Source organism: Saccopteryx bilineata, chromosome 2 (assembly GCF_036850765.1).
Source record: "Saccopteryx bilineata isolate mSacBil1 chromosome 2, mSacBil1_pri_phased_curated, whole genome shotgun sequence".
NCBI lineage: Eukaryota > Metazoa > Chordata > Mammalia > Chiroptera > Emballonuridae > Saccopteryx > Saccopteryx bilineata.
The window spans coordinates 309,364,050-309,376,818 of NC_089491.1; the positions used below are offsets into that span (position 1 = coordinate 309,364,050).

Consider the following 12,769-nt stretch of genomic DNA (forward strand, 5'->3'; position numbering starts at 1 on the left):
ATAGAGCCATCTTTAGCACCCGGGCTAACTTTGATCCAATGGATCCTTGGCTGCAGGAGGGAAAGAGAGAGAGAGAGAAAGGAGAGGGGGAAGGGTGGAGAAGCAGATGGGCGATTCTCCTGTGTGCCCTGGCTGGGAATTGAACCCACGACTTCCACACACCGGGCCAACACTCTACCACTGAGCCAACCAGCCAGGGTTGTAGGTTGGTTTTTATTGCTCATTGACTATATATAAGGAAAACATGATTGGTTTTGTATAATTTATTCTGTTTATAACATATTGAAAATCAGATCAACCTCAAAGTCCCTTTCAAACATAAAGATTTTTTTTGTATGAAACCCAACATATCTGCACTAAAATAAAGAGAATTAACAGCTTTGAGTGATATAATAGAAACACCTCATAGAACTTTGGGGCATTTTAGTATTGACCACTGTTACTTTTATGGGAGTTAGATATACACAGTTAAACATCATAAATTAATTCCATACTACAGTTCAATATTTTATTGTAAATCGGCAGGTAAAAAACAGAAAAACAAAAGTCACATGGTTCTGATGAAAATCAATCTAAAAACAAATTCTTTGGATAATTCTTTGAATTTTGTGTCTAACATCTACACACCATTGGTACATTTTTTTTCTGAGTTCCTTTTGAAAGTGTGTCCTTCTGCTTTCTTTCACCATCTCAGTTTTTCAGGATGTCAAGTTGCTCTAAGTGTGAAAGTTTGAGGTCAGTAATTTAAAGTTCACTGAAACAAGGCAGGTGCTCCATGGAAGATGTGAGTGGTTTAGAGATAGATGCGACTATTTTTGTGGCATGTGGAACCTGTGCCAACCACAGAGAGGTAAATTTTCTTGTCTGGACAAACACAAATTTCATAGAGCCTTTGTGAGCTGCCAGCAGGACCCCAACCCCCCTGAACCAACAGGGGTAAACACAGTTTCAAAATCAAGCAAAGGCATTTCATCACTGCTATGAAAAATGGTGTCTATTTGAGAAAGGACCACTATTTTCCCAGTAGAAGCTTTAATAGTATCATTTGGGCTGTCCATGCTTAGACTTCATGTGGGGGATTCTAATCTCAGTTCATGAAATGTCTTAGCTCTTAGAAGGGTATCTCCACTGTATGTTCAAAATGAGCCCCTTCAGGCCCAGTTACTTAAAGTCTATCGCTACCAACAACTTTGTTATCATCAACAGTCAACAGTGGCTTCCCTTATTTGGAACTGATCTAAAAGTGTTGACTCTGGACTTTTATCATTTTGGGACCCATTTTTAGTCTGTCTTTGACCTTTTCTTGTGTTATGGTCATATTCCCAGTATACTGTAGAAGCAGAGATTAGTCTATTCTGGAGTATATGTCTCTGGCATAAAATAAGAATAAAAATTCTGACCCCTTTCAGACAATGCCCATTTTCTGTAACACACCATTGACCCCTTCCTGTTAAGGAAAACCACATCACTTTAAGTATCCAAATTATAAAAGCAAAAATCACAAGGAAAATGAGGAGTAAATAAAGAACAAATATGTAGAGGCAATGCTTTCCCCAGCCATAATGACGATTTTGTAGACTTACTGGGTCTCTGGCTTCTGTATGTGAGTGCCTTCTGTGGTTGTAGTGTATTGTTTAAATATCATCTGCTGTACTTCTTGGGGTCCAGAGGTGCAAACAGCCACTACCTTTCCCTTCATTCCAGACGGATATCCACTGTCTTCTCTTCAAACAGTGTGTGCCTTAGCCGTATCATCCTTCCTCAGCGACCACAGGAACAACTCTGCTCCTGGAAGGTAGAGCAGTGTCCCCCAGCCACAGGTGTCTACATTCCCGCTGAGGCTCCAGGTGCCACTGACACAGGGGCCAGGAAGGAAAGGGGCAGAGAACTTCTTGGAACTCCTAGTGTTGCTGTTTTTTGGTTCTACAATTCTGAGTAACATTTCACCTCTTCCTCAGCATTCATTTCCCCATATTAATATATATATATATATATACACACATACATATATAATATCTTTATCAAGTAATTCTACAAAGATTAAAGGAAACAGAACATGTAAAGTGCCTAATTTTTAAGTGTTCCTGACTCTTCAGAGGTTCCCCATAGATACTAAAAAGCCTTATTATTCCAGAGGCAGGGCAGTGTATTGTTTGGGGAAGGGACTTTGAAGCCTTTCTCCCTGAATTCAGTAATTATCTCTACAACTTTCCTTTACATGACCTTGGACAATGTACTTAACCTTACTGTTCTTCAGTTTCCTCCTTTGTAATATGGAGACAACAGAAGAAACTTATTCAAAGATTTTGTGAGTGTCAAATTAGTTTATACATATAAAGCATATAGAATAACAAATGCTAGTCATTATTATTCAAATTTGAGATGTAATTTTTTGCCATGGGAATGTCTTTTTTTGAGTATGCCTAGTTTTACACATACCTCACATTTTTGTCACATGTAGGTCAGTAGAATTGATAATGCTCCAAATCAAGCATCTTCTTTCAGCCTAGGTGTCCAAGGTCACCCTGGAACATCCTTTGTATTTTTTGTGCACTGGTAAAGTTTATACCATTTCTAATGCTTTATGTTAACCAGTGAAACCACAATAAATTTATTATGGCTTTAGGGTCCCTATCCATTTCTTACTCTTTTTGATATCTTGCATTGTGTTTATTTCAACTTGTTTTTATTGAGGAGTGGTCATGAGGGCAACAAAATACTACCTGGCTAGCGCATTTCCTACTGTCAGTCTAAAATAATCACTGGCAATTTCTTTGGTCAATTTAATCAATATTGTATAGTGAGCCTTAGGAATTATAAGCCTTTTGTCAAGAAAGCATATACCTCACCATTGATTTCTAGTATGGAGCATGGCATATTATTCAGCTATGAGTAAATGAACAAATGAATGAGTAAATGATTGGACCAAATGAAATGAAGGTCATAGAAATTAAATACCCTGTATTTTATTTAATAAATTTATTGTGGTTTCACTGGTTAACATAATAATACAGCTTTCAGGAGCTCAATTCTACTACACATCTCTGTACACTGGATTGAGTGTTTATTCTCCAAGTCAAGTTCATCACCATTTATTCACCCTATACCTTTCTCCAACTCCTCTGCCAGCAATCACTACATTGCTCTTCTTGTCCATGAGGGGTTTTTGTTGTTGTTCTTTTTTGTTCTATCCCTCCACCTTCTTCACTGAGCCAGTGCCCTTGACAGCTAGTTGTCAGCTTGCTCCTTATGTAGGAGTCTGCCTCTATTTTGTTTGCTAATTCATTTTGTTTATTAGATTCCACATATGAGTGAAATCATATAGTAATTGTCTTTCTGAGACTGGCTTATTTTAATTAGCATAATGTTATCCAGGTCCATCCATGATGTCACAAAAGGTAATATTTTCTTTTTTATGGCTGCATAGTATTCCATTGTGTAAATATACCACATCTTTTTTTATCCACTCATCTAACAATGAGCACTTGAGTGGTTTCTAGATTTTGGCTATTGTAAATTATGCTGCAATGTACACAGAGGTATAAATATTCTTTTGAATTAGTGTTTCAGGATTCTGAGGGTATATTCTAAGAAATGAAATTACTGAGTCAAAAGGCAGTTTTATTTCTAATTTTTTGAGGTAACTTCATACTGCTTTTCACAGTGGTTGTACCAGGCTGTAGTTCCACCAACAGTGCACACGGATTTTCTTTACTCTAGCCAACTTGTTGTTGATTTATTGATGATAGTTATTCTGACAGGTGTGAGGTGATATATCTCATTGTAATTTTGATTTGCATTTCTCAAGTAGGTAGTTAAGATGAGCATTTTTTCAGATATCTGTTGGAAATTTGTATGTCCTATTGGGATAATTGTCTGTTCAGGTCTTCTCCCCACTTTTTAATTGGATTTCTTGCTTGTTTCTTGATGAGGTTTGTAAGTTCTTTATATATATTAGATATTAGGCCCTTAATAAAGATGTTGTTTGTAAATATCATCACCCATTTAGTTAGTTGCTTATTTCTTTTGTTGTCAGGATTTATTTGTTTGTTTGTTTCTTTTTTTTTTTTTTTTTGCTGTGCAGAAGACTTTTAGTTTAATATAGTCCCATTTATTCATTTTTGCCTTTACTTCCCTTGCTTTAAAGTGAAATTCATAAATTGTTCTCCATGGCCAAGGTCCATGAGTTTAGAACCTATGTTTTTCAGTGTAATTTATTGTTTTAGAACTTATATTTAGGTATTTGATACATTTTGAATTAATTTCTGTTCAGGGAAACAAACTGTAGTCCAGTTTTATTCATTTGCATGTGGCTTCGAATTTTCCCAGGATCATTTATTGAAAAGGCTTTTTTTTTTCTTTGTGTGTTTTTGGCTCATTTATCAAAGATTATTTGTCCATGAATATATATTTTTATTTTGGGGTTCTCAATTCTGTTCCATTGGTCTATATGTCTGCTTTTCTGACAAAACCACACTGTTTTGATCATCATAGTTCTACAATATGATTTGAATTCAGGTAGTGTGATACTTTTGGTATCAATCTTTTCTGACAGGATTGCTTGAGCTATTCAGGGATTTTTATGGTTCCATAAAAACTTGGTAATTTTTTGTTCTATTTTTTTTAAATGACTATGGATCTTGATGTAGATTGCATTAAATATGTATATTGTATTGGGTAACATGGCCATATTAATTATGTTGATAGTTTCAATCCATGAATATGAAATATTTTTTTATTTCATTTTGTCTTTTGCAGTTTCTTTCAAATATGCTTTGCAGTTTTCAGTATATAGGTCAAACACATTTTTTGTTAGGTTTATTAAGTATTTTTTTCAAATTTTTTTAATAATTAAATTTTATTTAGAAAATTAACTTTAACAGAGTGACATTAATCAAAGGAGTACATAGGATTCAGTTGAATATTTCTATAACATTTGAACTGTTCATTATGTTGTATACCCATCATTCAAAGGCATATCATTTTCCATCACCTATATTTGTCCCTCTTTACACCCTCCCCAAACCCCTCCCCTTTCCCTGTTTCCCAACATCCCCTTTCCCACCACCATTACCTCGCCCCTGGTAACAACTTTACTTTTATCCATGTCCATAAGTCTCATTTTAATATCTCACCTGTGTATGAAATTATATAGTTATTAGCTTTTTCTTATTTACTTATTCTGCTCAGTATAATGCTCTCAAGGTCCAACCATGTTTTCATAAATGGCATAATGCCACATTTTCAATAGCTGAACAGTATTCCATTGTATATATGTGCTACATCTTTTTAATCCAGTTCTCTATCGAGGGACACTTTGGTTGTTTCTATGTCTTGACCACTGACAATAATGCTGTGATGAACATGGGGGTACATGTATCTTTATATACCAACTTTTTGAGTTTTGAGAGTAGCTTCTCAGTAGAGGAACTGGTGGGTCCTATGGTAACTCTATTCTTAATTTTTTGAGGAACCACCAAACTTCTTTACATAATGATTGTATTAATTTGCATTCCCACCAGCATTAAATGAGGGTTCCTTTTCTCTACAACCTTTCCAAAACTTGTGATTTTTAAAAATTTTTTACTAATTTTAGTTTATTGTGTTAACATGGTTTCAAGTGTCCCACTCAATATAATGACTTCACCCACTACCCCATATCCTCCATTACATCCCCTTGCTCCCCACCACTAACACCCTCCCCCCTTCCCTCTGGGATTTCCTGTCCTATTATTTGTATCTATGTGGTATGTATATATAGTTTCAATAATCCTTTCACCTTCTCTGTTCCCATCTCCTCATCCTCATCCCCTTTTCCTCTGATAGCTGTCCCTCTACTCCCTATAATCCTGTCTCTGCCTCTATTTTGTTCCTCAGTTTACTTTGTTCATTAGATTCCACATGTAAGTGAAATCATATGCTATTTTTTTTTAGCCTGGCTTATTTCACTTAGCATAATAATCTCCAGGTCCATCCATACTAATGCAAAAGGTAAGATTTTCCTCTTTTTTATAGCCACATACTATTCTATTGTGTACATGTATCACAGCTTTTTAATCCACTTGTCTACTGATGGACACTTGGGCTGTTTCTAGATCTTGCCTATTGTAAACAATGCTGCAATAAACATGGGGGTGCATGTCTTCTTTTGAATCAGTGATTTTGTATTCTTAGGATATATTCTTAAAAGTGGGGTATCTGGGTCAAAAGGCAGTTTCATTTTTAAATTTTTGAGGAAACACCATACTAATTTTTACAGTGACTGCACAAGTTCACATTCTGACCAGCAGTGCAAGAGGGTTTCCTTTTCTTCATACCCTCTCCAGCACTTAATATGTGTTGATTTGTTAATGAATGCCATTCTGACAGGTGTGAGGTGCTATCTTATTATGGTTTTAATATGCATTTCTCTGATGATTAGTGACATTGAACATTTTTCCATATTCCTATTGGCCATCTGTATGTCCTCTTTGGAGAAGTGTCTATTCAATTTCTTTGCCCATTTAAATTGGATTGTTTAACTTCCTGGTCTTGAGTTTTAGAAATTCTTTATACATTTTGGTAATTAACCACTTAACAGATATATCGGCAAATACAGTCTCCCATTGTTTGAGTTGGCTTTCTATTTTGTTAGTAGTGTCTTTTGCTATGAAAAAGCTTTTTAACTTAATATAGTCCCATTTGTTTATTTTGTCCTTTATTTCACTTGCTTGTGGAAATAAATTGGCAAAAACATTGTTACAAGAGATATCAAAGAGTTTACTGCCTATGTTTTCTTCTAAGATGTTTATGGTTTTGTGACTTATATTTCATTTCAGTCTTTTATAGACTTTGAGTTTATTTTTGTGAATGGTGTAAGTTGGTGGTCTAGTTTCATTTTTTTGCATGCACTTGTCCAATTTTCCCAACATCATTTATTAAAGAGACTGTCTTTACTCCATTGTATGCTCTTACTTTCTTTGTCAAATATCAACTGACCATAAAGATGTGGGTTTATTTCTGGGTTCTCTGTTCTGTTCCATTGATCTGTATGCCTGTTCTTATAACAGTACCAATCTGTTTTGATTACAATGGCCTCATAGTATAACTTGATATCAGGAAGTGTGATACCTCCTACTTTGTTCTTCAATTTTGAAGATTATTGAGGTTATTCGGGTCTTTTTTTGGGGGAGGGTTCCATATAAAATTTTGAAATATATGTTCTATATGCCATTGGTATTTTAATAGGAATTGCATTGAATTTATAGATTGCTTTGGGTGATATAGACATTTTAATGATGTTTATTCTTTCTATCCATGAACACAGTATGTTTCCACTTGTTTATGTCTGTCTTGATTTTTTTTTCAATGTCATAATTTCTGAGTACAAATCTTTTACCTCCTTGGTTAAATCTATTTACTCCTAGGTACTTTATGATTTTTGTTGCAATAGTGAAGGGGATTGTTTCCTAAATTTCTCTTTCATACAGTTTATCATTGGTGTATAAAAATGCTATTCATTTTTGAATATTAATTTTATATCCTGCCACCTTGCCAAATTCATTTATAAGGTCTAGTAATTTTTTGATTGAGACTTTAGGGTTTTCTATATACAATATTATGTCATTAGCAAATAATAATAGTTTTTATTCTTTTCCAATTTATATGCCTTTTATTTCTTCTTGTTGTCAGATTTCTGTGGCTAGGACTTCCAGAACTATGTAGAATAAGAGTGGTGAAAGGGAGCACCCCTGCTTTGTTTCCAATCTTAAGGGGATTGCTCTTAATATTTTCCCATTGAGTATGATGTGGTCTGTCAGTTTGTTATAGATGGCTTTTATTATGTTGAGGTATGTTCCCTGTATTCCCACTTTGCTGAGAGTTTTTAATATAAATGAGTGCTGAATTTTATCAAATGTTTTTTCTGCATCTATTGATATAGTCATGTGATTTTTATTCTTCCTTTTGTTTATGTGTATGGAATTCATTGATTGATTTGTGAATATTGTACCAGCCTTGCCTCCCAAAAATGAATCCCACTTGATAATGATGTATGATCTTTTTGATGTATTGCTGGATCTGGTTTGCTAATATTTTGTTGAGAATTTTAGCATCTATGCTCATTAGCAATTTTGTCCTATAATTTTATTCCCTTGTAGTGTCTTCACCTGGTTTTGAAATGAGGATAATGCTTGCCTCATAAAAAGAGTTTGGAAGTATTTCCTCCTCTTGAATTTTTTGAAATATAATGCTCACAAAAATTAGGAGGTATTTTAAAAGAAATATGAAGTGATAAAGAAAAAAGCATTTGATGTTGAACATTTTTTCATCTGTCTATTGGCCATCTGTATGTTCAACATCACTAATCATTAGAGAAATGCAAATTAAAACCACAATAAGATACCACCTCACACCAGTCAGAATGGCTCTCATTAACAAAACAACACATGATAGGTGCTAGCGAAGACGTGGAGAAAAGGAAACCCTCTTGCACTGTTGGTGGGAATGCAGATTGGTGCAGCCACTGTGGAAAACAGTATGGAGATTCCTCAAAAATTAAAAATGGAACTGCCTTTTGACCCAGCCATCCCACTTTTAGGAATATATCCCAAGAAAACCATATCACTGATTCAAAAAAAGAAATGCACCCCCATGTTTATGGCAGCATTGTTCACAATAGCAAAGATATGGAAACAGCCCAAGTGTCCGTTAGTGGACAAATGTATTAAAAAGCAGTGGTACATATATATAATGAAATACTATGGGGTCATGAAAAAGAAGGAAATATTAACTTTTGCAACTACAAGGATGGACCTGAAAACAATTGTGTTAAGTGAAATAAGCCAGGAAGAGAAAGAAAACTATCATATGACCTCACTCATTTGAGGAACCTTAGGAACAATGTGAACTGAGGAACAGAGTTAAACCTGAAAGGAAGGGGGGAGGAAGCTTTTAGGAGGGAAGAAAGGGAGAAGTTGAGGGAAATATGGGGGATGGGGGTGCACTTGGGGAGACACTAGAATCTATGTAAACACAATAAATATTTTTTAATAAAAGAAGCATTTGATTTTTTTATTAAATAAGAACATCTTTAGAGCAAATGATAGTCCAAAGAAAATTGTTTGATTATGCAAATGAGATGCAAAACCAACTTTTATTTTATTGGTAAAAATGCATCATACAAAAGGCTGAAAGTACGGGAGTATCTGCACATTTACTGATCCCTTAATTTTGTGAGCAGTGTGGCTTGAGAAGGATAAGTGTTAGTTCTTTGAATGTTTGGTAAAATTTGCCTGTGAGAACATCTGGTTCAGGACTTTTGTTTGCTGGAAGTTTTTGATAACTGTTTCAATTTCATTTGTTATAATCGATTTGTTTATGTTTTCTGATTGATCCAGATTGAGTTTTGGAAGATTGTATGTTGCTAGGAATTTATCCATTTCACCTATGTTGTCCCAATTTTTGGCATATATATCTTCATAGTGTTTTCTTACAATCCTTTCTATTTCTACAGTGTCAGTTGTTACTTCTCCACTTTCACTTCTAATTTTATTTATATGAGTCCTCTCTCTTTTTTTCTTGATGATTCTGGTTAAAGATTCATCAATTTTGTTTACCTTTTCAAAGAACCAACTCTTGGTTTTATTGATCTTTTGTATTTTTTTTTAGCCTCTATGTCATTTATATTCACTGTGATCTTTATTATTTCCTTCCTTCTACTTCCTCTGAGCTTTATTTGTTTTTCCTTTTCTATTTCTTTTAGATGCATGGTTAGTTTACTTATTTGAGTTTCCTTGTGATTCTAAAGGTATGCCTGTAATGCTATGAACTTCCATCTCAGGACTGCTTCTGCTGTGTCCCATAGATTTTGTGTTGTTGTATGTTCATTTTCATATGTTTCAAAGAAATTTTTTATTTCTTCCTTGATCTGATTGTTAACCTATTTGTTATTCAATAGCATGCTATTTAGCCTCCAAGTGTTTGAATATTTTTTAGTTTTTCTTTTGTAGTTGATTTCTAGTTTCATGCCACTGTGGTCAGAGAAGATGCTTGATATGATTTCTCTCTTTTGAAATTTATTGAGACTTGTTTTGTGTTCTAACATGTGGTCTATCCTAGAGAATGTACCATAAACACTTGCAAATAATTTATATTCTGCTGCTTTAGGGTGAAAGGTTCTGAAGATATCAATTATATATAGTTGATTTAGTGTGTCGTTTAAGGCCACCTGTTTCTTTGTTAATTTTCTGTCTGGAGGATCTATTCATTGATATTAGTGGGGTATTAAAATCCCCTGCTATTATAGTATTGCTGGCAATTTGCCCTTTATTTTCATCAAGATCTGCTTTATATATTTTGGTGCTCCTATATTAGATGCATAAATATTTACAATGGTTATATCCTCCTGTTGGATAGTTCTCTTTATCAATAAGTAGTGACCTTCTTATTTCCTTTATATAGGTTTTGTTTTAAAGGCTATTTTGTCAGATATAAGTATTGCTATGATAGCTTTTTTTAGTTTCCATTTGCATGAAATACTTTTTCCATCCCTTCACTTTCAGTTTATGTGTATCTCTTGTTCTTAGGTGGGTCTCTTATAGACAGCATATGTACAGGTTTTGTTTTCTTATCCATGCTCTTTCCTTTAGATTGGACCATTTAATTCATTTACATTTAAGGTTATTACTGATATCTACTTACTTATTGCTATTTTAATCTTTAAATCTATAATCTTCTTTATCTATAATCTTCTTTCTCTCAATTTTTTTTCTTTGTTTTTTTTTTTTTCAACAAGCCCCTTAACATTTCTTGCAATACTGGTTTTGTTGTAATGAATTCCTTGAGTCTTTTTTGTCTGGGAAGCTCTATTTCTCCTTCAATTTTTAAAACATTTTATTTATTTATTTCTTTGTTTTTTACAGGGACAGAGAGAGAGAGAAAGTCAGAGAGAGGGATAGATAGGGACAGACAGACAGGAACAGAGATGTGAAGCATCAATTATCAGTTTCTCTTTGCGACATCTTAGTTGTTCATTGATTGCTTTCTCATATGTGCCTTGACCGTGGGCCTTCAGCAGACCGACTAACCCCTTGCTTGAACCAGTGACCTTGGGTCCAAGCTGGTGAGCTTTTACTCAAGTCAGATGAGCCCGCGTTCAAGCTGGCAACCTCGGGGTCTCGAACCTGGGTCCTTTCGCATCCCAGTCTGACGCTCTATCCACTGCGCCACTGCCTGGTCAGGCTCTCCTTCAATTTTAAATGATAGCCTTGCTGGATAAATGATAGTCTTGGCTCTAGGTACTTGTTTTGCATCACTTTGAATATTTCAAGCCAATCAATTTTGGCCTCAAGTGTTTCTATTGAGAAGTCGGATGACATTCTTATGGGGGTTCCTCTGTAGATAATTAACTGCCCTTCTCTTGCAGCTTTTAGAATTCTTTCTTTATCTCTTAACTTTGGCATTTTAATTATGATGTGTTTTGGTGTAGGCTACCTTGAGTTTCTCTTTAATGAGACTTTGTACTTACTCAATTTATGTATCTTTTTCTTCATTGTTTTAGGAAAAATTTCAGCTACAATTTCTTCAACCAGGTTCTTTATCCTTTGTTCATTCTCTTGCCCTTTAGGAACCCTTAATGCAAGTATTGTTTCTCTTCATGTTGTCAGTGAGGTCTCTTAGAGTTTCCTTAGTTTTTCCGAGCCTGTTTTTGTTTTGCTGCTCTGCTTCTATACTTCTGTTTATCTTGTCTTCTAAATCACTGATTTGATCCTCTGCTTTATTTAGCCTGCTGTTGATTCCTTCTTATGCAGTCTTCATTTATGATACTGTATTTGTCGATAATGACTGGTTCTTTTTTATGATTTCTGTGTCCTTTTTATTTCTTTATTTAGGTTCTCATTATGAGTATCCTTTGTTGCTTTAAGATCCTTGAGCATCATAAAAATCATTACTTTAAACTCTGCATCTGGTAGTTTAGTTACTTCCATTTCATTTAGTTCTTTTTCTGGGGATTTCTCTTGTTTATTTATTTGGGTCGTGTTTCTATGTCTTTCCATTTTTTCTGTGTATAAGGTAGCACTGTTTGACTTTGAAATTTCTGTGATGTCTTTATGAGAAAGATGGGCTTGGTGGTACAGACCTCTAGATCATTTGTTTTTCTTGCTTTGGCATTCTTCTTGAGGGCACTATTTTTCCTCCTGTTGTAATTGAGTATTGAATGCAGTTGGTCCTTTCATTGATATTGTTATTACTTTAGGCTGGCTGGCTCTAAGGCTCAACCTTGATCATGTGTATTGACACTGTGCAATGTCTGTCCTGTTGGGCATATTTATTCTCCATGGTGTCTGGTGCCTATTAGACTCCACCTTTGGGTTTGCTGCTTATGTAGGTAGCTGTGTCTAGTGTTGGTGCAGTCTGCCACCCACTACCATTAGTGTTGGGTCTAGATCTTCCTGGATTGGCATCAGCCTTTGTTTGTGACCTGCTATGGGCTACCTGTCTGTAGCTATCTGTCTTTTCAATGTTTACATCAGTTTTCTCTGTGCCTTGGTAATATGGGAGGTGCCAAACAGTGTATAAGGATCAGCTTATTCCTGCTTAGAGATGATAGCAGCACCATAAAAGCCCCAAGCTTTGTAAAATTTGTCTCCACTTTTCAGCTACTCGATCTTCTCTTACAGCTTCCTTGTATTTCACAGTCTTCTTTAGAAAGGCTGTAGTGTAGGCTCAGATAGGCCTCACCCAACCAACCCATCTACAGGTTTCAAGTTTGTTGGGTTAGCCCACCTGA

At 35.0% G+C, this 12,769-nt stretch overlaps 1 pseudogene; it reads right to left on the reverse strand.

Annotated features, from left to right (window-relative positions):
• Window positions 1-793: 793 nt before the first annotated feature.
• LOC136323345 (gamma-sarcoglycan pseudogene) lies at window positions 794-1,699 on the reverse strand (annotated as a pseudogene).
• Between the last annotated feature and the right edge of the window lie 11,070 nt (window positions 1,700-12,769).